General features: G+C 40.7%; 1 non-coding gene and 1 pseudogene across 1 annotated transcript; both read left to right on the top strand.

The window, feature by feature from the left end:
• Nucleotides 1–2,807: 2,807 nt before the first annotated feature.
• Nucleotides 2,808–3,213, top strand: LOC129038897 (large ribosomal subunit protein eL32-like; annotated as a pseudogene).
• Nucleotides 3,214–14,993: 11,780 nt separating this feature from the next.
• LOC129039700 (U6 spliceosomal RNA) lies at nt 14,994–15,096 on the top strand. The gene has a single exon (XR_008503419.1). It is a non-coding gene; the product is annotated as a U6 spliceosomal RNA (small nuclear RNA).
• The last annotated feature ends 1,508 nt before the right edge of the window (nt 15,097–16,604 follow it).

Below are 16,604 nucleotides of genomic sequence, written 5' to 3'. Positions count from 1 at the left end.
GCCAAGTTGGATTATAAATGCAAGCAAGGGACTCTGCAGCAATGGCACTGTGATTTAGGTGTCATGAATACTACAGTAGAAGTGTAAATGAATCTATATATTTCTTTCCTCATTTTATTCATTTATTTTTAATACAGCCATGTCATACAGAAAATAATATATTTTTTTGAGACAGGATCTTGCTTTATTGCCCAGGCTGGAGTGCAGTGGCACAATCACAGCTCACTGCAGCCTTGACTTTCTGGGTTCAGCTGATCCTCCCACCTCAGCCTCCTGAGTAGCTGGGACTACAGGCATGTGTTACCATGCTTGACTAATTTTTAATTTTTTTTTTTTTTGTAAGGATGGAGTCTCCCTATGTTGCCCAGGCTGGCCTCAAATTCCTGAGCTCAAGTGATCCTCCTGCCTCGGCCTCCCAAAGTGCTGGGATACAGGTATGACTCACTGTACCTAGCCCAGAAAATAATTTTTTTAACCCAAAAAAAGGCTAGACCACTCAACAAGGGTTAATTAAGTCTGATAACTTGCATGTGTTATACTAAAAGTTGGATAAGTACTTAGTGTAAGTAGAAAAATAACTAAAAACTAGTTCAAAATGTATTTGTGGGCACTCCTTAAAATTATATCCAATAGAAAAAGATGCCTAAGGGATTGAAAAAATCTTTAGAAGAGCTATACCCATAGTATTTTGTATGAAACCATTCCACTTGGTAAATACGTTTCCCAGAAACATTTCTCAATAGGCAAATGGATCCTGAAGGGAATGGGAAGTTGACTTTAGCTAAACTGCTCTGCTCTGGTGAGCTCTCTAGAGGCTACGTGACTCCCAGGCCAGAATACTGGGGTCTGCTCCTTCCCCCCACCACTCCTGGGAGTGGAGGTACCTGAGAAAAGGAGAGCCCAGTGGTCTTGGAAATTGGCTTGGAGAGCTCATATTCTATCCCGTGAGGGGGGCTTGACCTTGTAGGACACTCACCGAGGCGGAGCTGAGCCTAGAGGATGGCTGTGACCTTCTCAAGGGTCCATCTTCCCAGTGACCGGAGAGTATGGCCTGTCAGAGGCACGGCCTGTCAGAGGCACTGCCTGCAGGCCCTGGAGACCACTGACAGATCCTTTATTGGCTTCCCTGGTCTGTTGTTGTCAAGAACCCTGGAGGTTACCACCCTGCTGCCCTAGGACCACCAGCATGTTCTTGGGGAGCTCACATACATCCCTCTCTTGTTGAAAATGGTTTTTTCCTTCTGTTTTACAGAGGACCCCACAAACTCAGCCCACTCACTGTGGACTTTAATCAATGTTATGTTTGGAGCATTGAGGGTAAGAATATTCAGACACACTCACATATACACACACATGCTCACCCACAGGCACGCACACACATAGGTACACAAATGCACATGCATACCTGTGAGCTATACATGAAGGCACATTCCTGCACACACACACATAAACTCAGCTTCATTTAGGAACATATAATACTGCTATGTCCTTTGGTTTTCTCATGTCATATTCTCTTCCATTTCCATTTCTACATGTAGGGTTAAATCACACAAAGAACAAGCATGTGTGGCTGACCTTTGCATGTTTGAGGCTGCAAGGCTGGAATGGATAGAGCATTCTTCAAAATCTTGACAGTTTTTTACTCTTTTGTAGGTCCCATGTTATTTTCTTAGAAAAGCATAAGAAGTGATAAGGTTGAGTGGTGGGTGGGTCAGTCCATGGAGAAAGAATGCCATGCTGAGATAGAAACTTATTTTGGAGTCAGTGAGGTGTTATGGTAACTTGATTAAAGTTAAATGCATGTAAAAAAAATAGGATTTCCAGCTCCCAGTCTGGCATGTAAGGAGCTTGAAAATTGTCACTCCATCCTAACAAGTAAAAGTGGATCAAGCTGAAAAATCAATAACTCCAGAGCCCCCCCAAGCCTGCCCCTTCCCATCAAGCCTGAAATTTTCCTCTGACTCTGTTCCTGCTTCCTGATCTTCCTCTTCCCTGCTCTGTCTCTGTCCCTTTCTTTCAGCCCAGGGGTCCATGAACAAGGACAATAAGAGGAAATCTGTCTTCCTATGACCAGTGATCAATACTCTGGTCACTCTCTCCTGTGTCCTCAGGGTGCCTGGTGACAGTCCAGAGATCTCTCCGAGAAGGTCAATCACAACAATGGCTCAGAGTGTTCCTAACCCTTAACTCAGAATAGATTTGGTGGTGGGGGCTCTGGAAAGTCCTGGGCAGTCAGTCCTCAGTCCTGGGAGCAGTAGAAGCTTCTGAAATCAAATGGTCTCTGAGCATGACTTGCTTGGGCAGCTGTGAAATATGGAGCAAAACAATTAGGAGCATATAGAGGGGAATTCTTAGTGCACACTTTGGAAGGATAGAAGTAACTGATGGTGATTGAAGCAGTGTCTCCAAGCCTGGGAAGACTAGTAGACAACTGCTTTGATATTCTTTCAGATGTCCTAGAGTCTAAAGGAAAAAGAGAGAAGAGGCCCTGGTCCTACTCCCACCACCACTGGATGTAAATTTAAGGCTTGGTCATTCTTCTAGACTTTGAGGCATGGCTTCCAGAGACGTGGATTCCTCAGATGAATAGCATTTCATAAAACATGTCACATTGCTGACATAGGCCAAATTTTTATTTTACCAGAAAAAAATTACTTTCATCTTCTAGGACCACTGTTTTTCCTAAAAGAAAAGGCATATTTAAATTGTGAACATTGCCTTGGATCATTAGTAGAAGAACCACATCTTGCCCCTCTCTCTTCCTCAGTGCTGCCTATGGAGGTGGCAGCCGTCTCTTCCTCGGCATCATGGCTGCCCTCAGGCCCCTTATGAAGCCCAAGATCATCAATAAGAGAACCAAGAAGTTCATATGGCACCAGTCTGACCAATACGTCAAATTAAGCTTAACTGGTGGAAACCCGGAGGTACTGACAACAGGGTTCGTAGAAGGTTCAAGGGCCAGATCTTGATGCTCAACATTGGTTATGGGGCAACAAAAAAACAAAGCACATGCTGCTGAGTGGCTTCTGGAAGTTCCTGGTCCACAACATCAAGGATCTGGAAGTACTGCTGATGTGCAGCAAATCTTACTGTGCTGAGATCACTCACAATGTTTCCTCCAAGGACCACAAAGCCATTGTGGAAAGAGCTGCCCAGCTGGCCATCAGATTCACCAACCCCAATGCCAAGTTTTGCAGTGAAGACAATGAGTAGACAATTCATGTGCACGTTTTGTGTTTAAATAAAACTGTAAAAACTGGAAAAAAAAAAAAAAAAAAAAGAAACACATCTTGAGCTGGAGGAAACCTGAGGCCCTGAGAACTTCATGGAGCATGGACCCCATTCATTCCTAGACAACACACCTCTGGATTTTTACTTGAAGGAGTTTTAAGCCTTGTTATTTGGAGTTTTTCTGTTCTTTACAGATGAACCTAACCCTAATACAACTCTCACTATTCAGAGTTTTGTCAGGTACACAATTTTAGTTTAACAGTGATTTTTCCTAAGCATTTTGGTGATATGATTTCACCACCTTCTGGCTTGTGTTGTTTCAGTTGACAAGTCTGCTATTTAAATTTATTCATAAATGATTGGCTGCTTCCTCTTTGGTTTGTATTCTACAATTTCTCTACAATATGCCACGATGAGGATTTTTGTTTTTTGCTTATATTGCTTGGTTTATGATGATCTGTATTTGTGGCTTAACGACTTTTCAAACCTCTGGAAAATTCTCAGCTACTACATCATCACATACTGCCTCTGAAGTTCAGTTTATGTCCCAGATGTAGGAAGCTCAAATGAGTGCAGCTCCCATTCGCACAAGAAGACAAAGCCAGGTAAACTGCAAAGCCATAGCTTTTCCTGACCCTATTAGAGAGCTGCAGTTGCAAGGCACCCAAATCATCTAGAATCCAAGGCCACTCCAAAGAGAGTTGGGATGTTAGCACCAGCTCACCTGTCTCACAGAAAGGAGGAAGAGATGTGGAATACCAAACAAGTGGTAAGAACAATTCAGCTAAGACTTTAACAAATTGTTAAAGGTCAAGTGCAGGCTAGCATGACTGTATAGTACTTCTGGGATCCCAGGACACAAAAGGAGTGATCACAGTCACTTTTAATCTCTTTCCCGGGGACCTCCACCAGGTGCTCATGAGAAAGACTGAAGGTGGATTGAGCAATGACAGATGGTCCCTCAGTGGTGAAAACATGGAGAAAGAGAGTGGAAAAATAGACTCTTATCCTGTATTAAACAAAAGCATCAAACCACTAATGTAGGGGTAACAAGCCCTGTCACCCCCAGAGAGGAGGTGAAGACCCATTGAAGCTAAGGATGTGGTGAGGAGAAAACTTTCTTGTTGCTGGAACGCAAATGTGATGACTGGAGCTCCAGCAGTCATTTTGGAAGTCATGAACTGAGATGGTGGGACAGACAGAAGGAACCAAAGTCCCTGATGGTGCAATGCCAGCCCTGAGGAGCCTATCACTGAACTTTTAAGTGAGAGGTAACAAACTACTCTTTTGCTTAAACCACTTTTACTGCAGTTTTCTGTTATACCAGCCTGCTAATTCTAACGGAATCAGAACAAGTCCTACGACCCATTTACAGAGGAATCTCACATCCTTGGGGCTTCCCTAGATCATAAACCCTGTATGTCCACCAAGATTCAGGTAGGCAGGAAAGCAACCTTGGGTTTCTGTGGGAAGAGCTCCTTGCAAACTCCAGCTGCTATTTAAAAAAGAAAAAAAAGGAAATTATTTTAGGCTCAAATTATTTTAGTGTGGAAGGTATTCCAAGGATAAAATTTTTGAATATTGAGATCTGAGCATAAGGTGTCTGAAAACTACTGTCCCCGCAGATCTCCTCCCAGGTAATCAGGCCTTAGGAAATTATAGGAGCGAAATCAGAGATAAAATAGGTGAATTGCTCCCTCTGGTGGTGACTTTGGATTTATAAAAGGTCGCGACCTGAGCGTTTTGCTGGTTGGTTTTGTTTCAGGACGAAAAAAAAAAAAAAAAATCTGAGTTTGGAAATTTTAAAACTAATTTTTTGTTTACCTTTGTCTTTAAAAAGTAAACTTGTGTAGGTCGGGCGTGGTGACTCACATCTGTAATCCCAGCACTTGGAATGCCGAGGTGGGCGGAATGCTTGAGGTCAGGAGTTCGAGACCAGCCTGGCCAACATGGTGAAACCCCGTCTCTACTAAAATCACACAAAAAATTAGCCGGGTGTGGTGGCGAGTGCCTGTAATCCCAGCTACTCACAGGAGGCTGAGGCACGAGAATCGCTTGAGCCAAAAAGGCGGAGGTTGCAGCGAGTCAAGACCTTGCCACCACACTCCAGCCTGGGCGACGGAGTGAGACTCTGTCTCAAAAAAAGCAACTTTGGTTTTTTTTTTTTTTTTTAGTAATAGTGCACTTACTGTGGAATGAATGGCATTTTCCCCCTACAAAACTTAAATGGCTAAGGGTTTATGATAGAATTCTTTCATAATTTAAAAGTACCATGATTAAACTGATTATTGTGTAAGTAGCTGATGTCTGTATAATTAGGTCTTGTTGGCCGGACTCGGTGGCTCAGGCCTGTAATCCCAGCACTTTGGGAGGCCAAGGTGGGCGGATCACATGAGGTCAGGAGTTGGAGAACATCCTGGCCAACATGGCGAAAGCCCCCGTCTCTACTAAAAATACAAAAATTAGCTTGGCGTGGTGGTACATGGCTGTAATCTCAGCTATACTGGCTGTAATCTTGTCTATATTCTCCCTTTCATTTATCACATGGGATTCTCTCTAAAGTTATTAGATACCCTCTCCCTGAGGCTAGAACAGAATTTTTTTTTTCAGTTTACTGGTATGTTGTTAAGGTAATACTAACAGGGAGAATACTCTGGATAAATACAATGTAAAATAAATGCCAAGATATTTGGGCTAAGAATGAAAAAGAATATGCATAGTTCTCATACCATTCCTGTGAGTTTCATACCTATGAATTTATTCATAGGTATGAAACAAATCTATTGTGGGCATTATCTTATCAAACGTTTGAACAGGATTTAATTATTGTGCTTGTTAGACAGGGCTAGATTGTGCTGCAAGAATAACCTTCCTCCTCACTCCTCACCCTATCTCAATGGCTTAGGCCAACAAACATTTACTTCTCACTTATACCTCAACTCTGATGCAAATGGGCCACTAAAGCTCTGCTCATCAAAGACACTTTGGGATCCCACTGATAGAAACTTCTAAAACCACTATAGAGAAAAAGGAAACACAGGACATTCTGTGATGTTTCTTAAAGCCTCACGCTAAGCGATATGTATTTCTGCTCAGAATTCACTGGCCAAAGCAAATCCCAAGGCCATACCTACCTGCAAAGGGTGCAAGGCAGTGCAAAGAAATGGGCAGGAATGAGAAGTGGCTGAAGATTTGTGAACAGCCCTAAAGTTACCATATTTTCAACAAAAGTATAATCAAAATATAGGATGGCAAGGTAATATATGATATACTGTTTGAAAATTTTTAAAAATGCTTTTAACAAGCAAGAAAAAAGCTCATGGGGCGGGGGGTGGAACCAAGATGGCCGAATAGGAACAGCTCAGGTCTATAGCTCCCAGCGTGAGTGACGCAGAAGATGGGTGATTTCTGCATTTCCATCTGAGATACCGGGTTCATCTCACTAGGGAGTGCCAGACAGTGGGTGCAGGACAGTGGGTGCAGCACACCGTGCGCGAGCCAAAGTAGGGCAAGGCACTGCCTCACTCAGGAAGCGCAAGGGGTCAGGGAGTTCCCTTTCCTAGTCAAAGAAAGGGGTGACAGACGGCACCTGGGAAATCGGGTCACTCCCATCCTAATACTGCCCTTTTCCAACGGGCTTAAAAAATGGCACACCAGGAGATTATATTCTGCACCTGGCTCGGAGGGTCCTATGCTGACGGAGTCTCACTGATTGCTAGCACATCAGTCTGAGATCAAACTGCAAGGCTGGCAGCGAGGCTGGGGGAGGGGCGCCTGCCATTGCCCAGGCTTGATTAGGTAAACAAAGCAGCCAGGAAGCTCCAACTGGGTGGAGCCCACCACAGCTCAAGGAGGGCTGCCTGTCTCTGTAGGCTCCACCTCTGGGGGCAGGGCACAGACAAACCAAAAGACAACAGTAACCTCTGCAGACTTAAATGTCCCTGTCTGACAGCTTTGAAGAGAGTAGTGGTTCTCCCAGCACACAGCTGGAGATCTGAGAACGGGCAGATTGCCTCCTCAAGTGGGCCCCTGACCCCCGAGTAGCCTAACTGGGAGGCACCCCCCAGTAGGGGCAGACTGACACCTCACATGGCCGGGTACTCCTCTGAGACAAAACTTCCAGAGGAACAATCAGGCAGCAGCATTTGTGGGTCACCAAAATCCACTGTTCTACAGCCACCACTGTTCTGCAGCCACCGCTGCTGACACCCAGGCAAAAAGAGTCTGGAGTGGACCTCTAGCAAACTCCAACAGACCTGCAGCTGAGGGTCCTGTCTGTTAGAAGGAAAACTAACAAACAGAAAGGACATCCACACCAAAAATCCATCTGTACGTCACCATCATCAAAGACCAAAAGTAGATAAAACCACAAAGATGGGGAAAAAACAGAGCAGAAAAACTGGAAACTCTAAAAGCAGAGCACCTCTCCTCCTCCAAAGGAATGCAGCTCCTCACCAGCAATGGAACAAAGCTGGACGGAGAATGACTTTGACGAGCTGAGAGAAGAAGGCTTCAGACGATCAAACTACACCGAGCTACAGGAGGAAATTCAAACCAATGGCAAAGAAGTTAAAAACTTTGAAAAAAAATTGGATTAATGGATAACTAGAATAACCAATGCAGAGAAGTCCTTAAAGGAGCTGATGGAGCTGAAAGCCAAGGCTCGAGAACTACGTGAAGAATGCAGAAGCCTCAGGAGCCGCTGCGATCAACTGGAAGAAAGGGTATCAGTGATGGAAGACGAAATGAATGAAATGAAGCGAGAAGGGAAGTTTAGAGAAAAAAGAATAAAAAGAAACGAACAAAGCCTCCAAGAAATATGGGACTATGTGAAAAGACCAAATCTATGTCTGATTGGTGTACCTGAAAGTGACGGGGAGAATGGAACCAAGTTGGAAAACACTCTGCAGAATATTATCTAGGAGAACTTCCCCAATCTAGCAAGGCAGGCCAACATTCAGATTCAGGAAATACAGAGAATACCACAAAGATACTCCTCGAGAAGAGCAACTCCAAGGCACATAATTGTCAGATTCACCAAAGTTGAAATGAAGGAAAAAATGTTAAGGGCAGCCAGAGAGAAAGGTCGGGTTACCCACAAAGGGAAGCCCATCAGACTAACAGCAGATCTCTTGGGAGAAACTCTACAAGCTAGAAGAGAGTGGGGGCCAACATTCAACATTCTTAAAGAAAAGAATTTTCAACCCAGAATTTCATATCCAGCCAAACTAAGCTTCATAAGTGAAGGAGAAATAAAATACTTTACAGACAAGCAAATGTTGAGAGATTTTGTCACCACCAGGCCTGCCCTAAAAGAGCTCCTGAAGGAAGCACTAAACATGGAAAGGAACAACCAGTACCAGCTACTACAAAAACATGCCAAAATGCAAAGACCATCAAGGCTAGGAAGAAACTGCATCAACTAACGAGCAAAATAACCAGCTAACATCATAATGACAGGACCAAATTCACACATAACAATATTAACTTTAAATGTAAATGGACTAAATGCTCCAATTAAAAGACACAGACTGGCAAATTGGATGAAGAGTCAAGACCCATCAGTGTGCCGTATTCAGGAAACCCATCTCACGTGCAGAGACACACATAGGCTCAAAATAAAGGGATGGAGGAAGATCTACCAAGCAAATGGAAAACAAAAAAAGGCAGGGGTTGCAATCCTAGTCTCTGATAAAACAGACTTTAAACCAACAAAGATCAAAAGAGACAAAGAAGGCCATTACATAATGGTCAAGGGATCAATTCAACAAGAAGAACTAAGTATCCTAAATATATATGCACCCAATACAGGAGCAACCAGATTCATAAAGCAAGTCCTTACAGACCTACAAAGAGACTTAGACTCCCACACAATAGTAATGGGAGACTTTAACACCCCACTGTCAACATTAGACAGATCAACGAGACAGAAAGTTAACAAGGATACCCAGGAATTGAACTCAGCTCTGCACCAAGTGCACCTAATAGACATCTACAGAACTCTCCATCCCAAATCAACATAACATACATTTTTTTCAGCACCACACCACACCTATTTCAAAATTGACCACATACTTGGAAGTAAAGCACTCCTCAGCAAATGTAAAAGAACAGAAATTATAACAAACTGTCTCTCAGACCACAGTGCAATCAAACTAGAACTCAGGATTAAGAAACTCACTCAAAACTGCTCAACTACATGGAAACTGAACAACCTGCTCCTGAATGACTACTGGGAACATAACGAAATGAAGGCAGAAATAAAGATCTTCTTTGAAACCAATGAGAACAAAGACACAACATACCAGAATCTCTGGGACACATTCAAAGCAGTGTGTAGAGGGAAATTTATAGCACTAAATGCCCACAAGAGGAAAAGGAAAAGATCCAAAATTGACACCCTAACATCACAATTAAAAGAACTAGAAAAGTAAGAGCAAACACATGCAAAAGCTAGCAGAAGGCAAGAAATAACTAAAATCAGAGCAGAACTGAAGGAAATAGAGACACAAAAAATCCTTCAAAAAATTAATAAATCCAGGAGCTGGTTTTTTGAAAAGATCAACAAAATTGATAGACCGCTAGCAAGACTATAAAGAAGAAAAGGAGAAGAATCATATAGATGGAATAAAAAATGATAAAGGGGATATCACCACCGATCCCGCAGAAATACAAACTACCATCAGAGAATACTATAAACACCTCTACGCAAATAAACCAGAAAATCTAGAAGAATGGATAAATTCCTTGACACATACACCCTCCCAAGACTAAACCAGGAAGAAGTTGAATCTCTGAATAGACCAATAACAGGCTCTGAAATTGTGGCAATAATCAGTAGCTTACCAACCAAAAAAAGTCCAGGACCAGATGGATTCACAGCCAAATTCTATCAGAGGTACAAGGAGGAGCTGGTACCATTCCTTCTGAAACTATTCCAATCAATAGAAAAAGAGGGAATCCCCTATAACTCATTTTATGAGGCCAGCATCATCCTGATACCAAAGCCTGGCAGAGACACAACAAAAAAAGAGAATTTTAGACCAATATCCTTGATGAACATTGATGCAAAAATCCTCAATAAAATACTGGCAAACTGAATCCAGCAGCACATCAAAAAGCTTATGCACCATGATCAAGTGGGCTTCATCCCTGGGATGCAAGGCTGGTTCAACATTCACAAATCAATAAATGTAATCCAGCATATAAACAGAACCAAAGACAAAAACCACATGATTATATCAATAGATGCAGAAAAGGCCTTTGACAAAATTCAACAATGCTTCATGCTAAAAACTGTCAATAAATTAGGTATTGATGGGACGTATCTCAAAATAATAAGAGCTATCTATGACAAACCCACAGCCAATATCACACTGAATGGGCAAAAACTGGAAGCATTCCCTTTGAAAACTGGCACAAGGCAGGGATGCCCTCTCTCACCACTCCTATTCAACATAGTGTTGGAAGTTCTGGCCAGGGCAATCAGGCAGGAGAAGGAAATAAAGGGTATTCAATTAGGAAAAGAGGAAGTCAAATTGTTCCTGTTTGCAGATGACACAATTGTATATCTAGAAAACCCCATTGTCTCGCCCAAAATCTCCTTAAGCTGATAAGCAACTTCAGCAAAGTCTCAGGATACAAAATCAACGTACAAAAATCACAAGCATTCTTATACATCAATAACGGACAGAGAGCCAAATCATGAGTGAACTCCCATTCACAATTGCTTCAAAGAGAATAAAATACCTAGGAATCCAACTTACAAGGGATGTGAAAGACCTCTTCAAGGAGAACTACAAACTACTGCTCAATGAAATAAAAGAGGATACAAACAAATGGAAGAACATTCCATGCTCATGGGTAGGAAGAATCAATGTCGTGAAAATGGCCATCCTGCCCAAGGTAATTTATAGATTCAATGCCATCCCCATCAAGCTACCAATGACTTTCTTCACAGAATTGGAAAAAACTACTTTAAAGTTCATATGGAACCAAAAAAGAGCCCACATCGCCAAGTCAATCCTAAGCCAAAAGAACAAAGCCAGAGGCATCACGCTACCTGACTTCAAACTATATACAACAAGGCTACAGTAACCAAAACAGCACGGTACTTGTACCAAAACAGAGATATAGATCAATGGAACAGAACAAAGCCCTCAGAAATAATGCCGCATATCTACAACCATCTGATCTTTGACAAACCTGACAAAAACAAGCGATGGGGAAAGGATTCCCTATTTAATAAATGGTGCTGGGAAAACTGGCTAGCCATATGTAGAAAGCTGAAACTTGATCCCTTCCTTACACCTTATACAAAAATTAATTCAAGATGGATGAAAGACTTACATGTTAGACCTAAAACCATAAAAACCCTAGAAGAAAACCTAGGCAATACCATTCAGGACATAGGCATGGGCAAAGACTTCATGTCTAAAACACCAAAAGCAATGGCAACAAAAGCCAAAATTGACAAATGGGATCTAATTAAACTAAAGAGCTTCTGCACAGCAAAACAAACTACCATCAGAGTGAACAGGCAAGCTACAAAATGGGAGAAAATTTTCACAACCTACTCATCTGAAAAAGGGCTAATATCCAGAATCTACAATGAACTCAAATTTACAAGAAAAAAACAAACAACCCCATCAAAAAGTGGGCAAAGGATATGAACAGACACTTCTCAAAAGAAGACATTTATGCAGCCAACGGACACATGAAAAAATGCTCATCATCCCTGGCCATCAGAGAAATGCAAATCAAAACCACAATGAGATACCATCTCACACCAGTTAGAATGGCGATCATTAAAAAGTCAGGAAACAACAGGTGCTGGAGAGGATGTGGAGAAATAGGAATGCTTTTACACTGTTGGTGGGACTGTAAACTAGTTCAACCCTTGTGGAAGTCAGTGTGGTGATTCCTCAGGGATCTAGAACTAGAAATACCATTTGACCCAGCCATCCCATTACTGGGTGTATACCCAAAGGATTATAAATCATGCTGCTATAAAGACACATGCACACATATGTTTATTGCGGCATTATTCACAATAGAAAAGACTTGGAACCAACCCAAATGTCCAACAATGATAGACTGGGTTAAGAAAATGTGGCACATATACACCATGGAATACTATGCAGCCATAAAAATGATGAGTTCATGTCCTTTGTAGGGACATGGATGAAATTGGAAATCATCATTCTCAGTAAACTATTGCAAGAACAAAAAACCAAACACTGCATATTTTCACTCATAGGTGGGAATTGAACAATGTGAACACATGGACACAGGAAGGGGAACATCACACTCTGGGGACTGTTGTGGGGTGGGGGGAGGGGGGAGGGATAGCATTAGGAGATATACCTAATGTTAAATGACGAGTTAATGGGTGCAGCACACCAGCATGGCACATGTATACATATGTAACAAACCTGCACGTTGTGCACATGTACCTTAAAACTTAAAGTGTAATAATAATAAAATTAAAAAAACAGAAAAAAGCTCATGAAAGGGGGAAATCTAATTAATATGCTTTCATATCAAGATACAATAGAAAATGACAGAGTAAAGTTAAAGTTGAATTGGATACAACTGAAAGTGCACTTGAAGATTGTATATGCTATTTTTTGTTTTGTTTGGTTTGGTCTTTGCCATTAACTTGAATACCAATTTGCAGTTGTGTCAAAGTTAATAACCAACGATTTTGAAAGTCCACTTATAAATTTATGTTATATTCCACTTACATTACTAGAATTTCTATTGCTGTGAATAGTGAATGCAAAATGAATTTGTTCAGTGGTGATTCCTGCTTATTAACATGCATTGAGTCATCACTTCAGGTGGACCTGAAGTGACATGAAAGACCTGAAGTGACATGAAAGGCTTACAGAGTACACTGCTCACTCTTCCCCACTCAGTTCATAGTCTGGACTTGCAGAGCCAGCTTCACTATCTTTCAGTGGCAAAATGCTACTATGAAGTAAGGACTAGTCACAAAAAACAAGTAAGATTAGTTAGCTAATAGAGCATGAATGCTCCTGAATTAAAAATCGAAAAACTTGGGCATCAGGAAGAGTTTATAGAACCAAAATGAAATTTAAAATTATTATAAGAAGTGAAGTGCTGGAGCCAGCTTGCACTGGCTCACAAAAATTGTTTGCAAGGCTCCCTTTCCAACTCCACATCCAGTGATGCCATGTTGCTAGCTTGAAATCTACCATGTGAGAGTATTTATACCACAGAAATTGGCAGTCACTACAAATCAGGGAATCTTTTAAAGAGCTGGTTATTAAACATTTACCTTAAACATTCATTGAATAGGAATGACTCAAGAACGATGGTTACTGGTCACTTGTATACGTCTTTGGGAAACCCATTTTCAAATGAGGTTATTTGTCTTTTTATTGTTGGTTTGTTAGAGTTCTTTTCATATTTTGGATACCAGACCTTTATCAGATATATGACTTGTAAATATTTTCTTTTATTCTGTGCGTTGTCCTTTTACTCTCATGATGGTAAAATTCTGCAGCACAAAAGTTTTTAATTTTGATTAAGTCCAATTTATCTTTTTCTTTCTTTGGTTGCTTTAGGTGTCATATCTAAGAAACTGTTGCTTAATGCAAGGTCACAAAGATTTACTCCTGTATTTTTTGTCCTAGAGTTTTATAGTTTTAGCTTTTACATTTAGATCTTTGATCTATTTTGAGTTAATTTTATATGTGGTGTGAAGTAGGTGTCTAAGTTTATTCTTTTGCATGTTCACATGTAGTTGTCCTAAACCAACTGTTGAAAGACTATCCTTTCCCCATTGAATTATCTTGGTACCCCTATCAAAAATTACTTGACCATAAATATATAGGTTTATTTCTAGAGCATAAATTCTATTCCATTGATTTATATTTTTATATTTATGCCAGTGCATGTTGTCAGTCTCTACAGAAAGTGAATTTTGATAGGAATTGCATTTAATCTGTAGATCAAGTTAGGGAATATTGTCATTTAAGCAATATTAAGTCTTATAATTCATGAACAAGGAGTGTTTTTCCATTTATTCAGTTATTCAAAAAATTTCTTTCAACAATCTTTTTAAAATTTATAAAGCTAAGAAGTTTATTTGGCTGATAGTTCTGGGGGTGAAAAGTCCAAGACTAAGGGGGCACATCTGATCATGGCCTTCTTTCTGAATCATCCCATGGCCGAAGGAGGAAGGATTGAGAGGAACCAACCTATCCAGGGGAAGAGATAACCAAATCCGTCTGTATTAGTTCATTGTCACATTGCTATAAAGACATACTGGATACTGGGTAATTTATGGAGAAAAGAGGTTTAATTGGCTCTGGTTCTGCAGGCTGAACAGAAGGCATGACTGGGGAGCCCTCCAGAAACTTAAAATTGTGGCAGAAGGTGAAGAAGAAACAAGCACATCTTCGCATGGCAGCAGGAGAGAGAGTGAGTGAAAGGGGAAGTGCCACACACTTTTAAACCATCATATTTCATGAGAACTCACTCACAAACATGAGAACAGCAAAGGGTAAATCCTCTGCCATGATCCAACCACCTCGCACCAGGTCTTTCCCACAACATTGGGAATTACAATTCAACATGAGATATGAGTGGGGACACAGAGCCAAACCATATCACCATCCTTTTGTCAGGAACCCATTCCTGCAATAACTAATCCAGTTCCCCAATGCCAGCATTAATCCATTCATAAGGGAAGATACCCATGACCTAATAACCTCAACTTAATAGTCTTGGACACACTTTGGCAGCACATATACTAAAATTGAAATGATACAGACAGGATTAGCATTGCCCCTTTGCAAGGATGACATGCAAATTCATGAAGCATTTTATATATGTATTTTTAAACTGTAAGGATTTAATTTTATTTCCTTATTTCTTTTTTAAAAAGTAACTTTTATTTAGGTTCAGAAATACATGTTCAGTTTTGTTATACAGGTAAATTGCATGCCACAGGGTACAGATTATTTCATCACCCAGGTAATAAGCACAGTACTCAGGTATCTGTTATTCTCTTCTTTGTGTCCATATGTACTCAATGTTTAGTTCCCACTTAAAAGTGAGAACATGAGGTATTTGGTTTTCTGCTTTTCCATTAGTTCGTTTAGGGTGATGGGCTCCAGCTCCATCCATGTTGCTACAAAGGACATCATCTTGTTCTTTTTATGTCTGCATAGCATTCCATGATGTATATACATGACATTTTCTTTATCTAGTCTATCAGTGATGGACATTTGCATTGATTCCATGTCTTTGCTATTGTGAATAGTGCTCCAGTGAACATATGTGTGCATGCATCTTTATGGTAGAGTGATTTATATTTTTAGGGGCATATACTGAATAATGGGATTGCTGAGTTGAATGGTAATTCTATTTTAAGTTCTTTGAGAAATCACCAAACCGTTTTCCATGATGGCTGAACTAATTTACATTCCCACCAGCAGTGCATAAGCATTCTCTTTTCTCTGCAACCTCTCCAGTGTCTTTTATTTTTTGAGTTTTTAATAATAGCCATTCTGACTAGTGTGAGATGGTGTCTCACTGTGGTTTTGATTTGCATTGCTCTAATGATTAGTAATGTTGAGTATTTTTTCATATGCTTGTTGGTCATGTGTATGTCTTCTTTTGAAAAGTGATTGTTCATATCCTTTGCCAACTTTTTTATGGGGCTCTTTGTTTTTTGCTTGTAAATTTGTTTACATTCCTTATAGATTCTGGATATTGAATCTTTGTCAGGTACATGGTTTGCACATATTTTCTCACATTCTGTAGGTTGTCTCTTTATTCTGCTGATAGTTTCTTTTGCTAGGCAGAAGCTCTTTAGTTTAATGAGATCCCATTTGTCAATTTTTGTTTTTGTTGCAATTGCTTCTGGCATTTTTGTCATGAAAATGCTGGGTCTTTGCTGGGTCCTATATTGAGAATGATATTTCCAAGGTTATCTTCAGGGTTTTTGTAGTTTTAGGTTTTGCATTTAAGTCTTTAATCCATCTTGAGTTGAATTTTTGTATATGGTGTAAGGGAGGCAGCTCAGTTTCAGTCTTCTGCATATGGCTAGCCAATTACCCCGGCATAATTTATTGAATAAATAAATGGTGCAATAAATGATGCTAGGGTAATTGGCTAGCCAAATGGATTTTTCCCATGGCTTGTTTTTGTCGACTCTGTCAAAGATCAGTTGGTTGTAGGTATGTGGCTTTATTTCTGGGCTCTGTATTTTCCATTTGTCTATGTGTCTGTTTTTATACCAGCACCATGCTGTTTTGGTTACTGTAGCCTTGTAGTATAGTTCAAAGTTGGGGGGTAATGTGATGCCTCCAGCTTTAATCTTTTTGCTTAGGATTGTG

This window comes from Pongo pygmaeus, chromosome 5 (assembly GCF_028885625.2).
Source record: "Pongo pygmaeus isolate AG05252 chromosome 5, NHGRI_mPonPyg2-v2.0_pri, whole genome shotgun sequence".
NCBI lineage: Eukaryota > Metazoa > Chordata > Mammalia > Primates > Hominidae > Pongo > Pongo pygmaeus.
The sequence above is the reverse complement of the archived record's forward strand: the minus strand, read 5'-3'. Positions and strand labels throughout refer to the sequence as shown.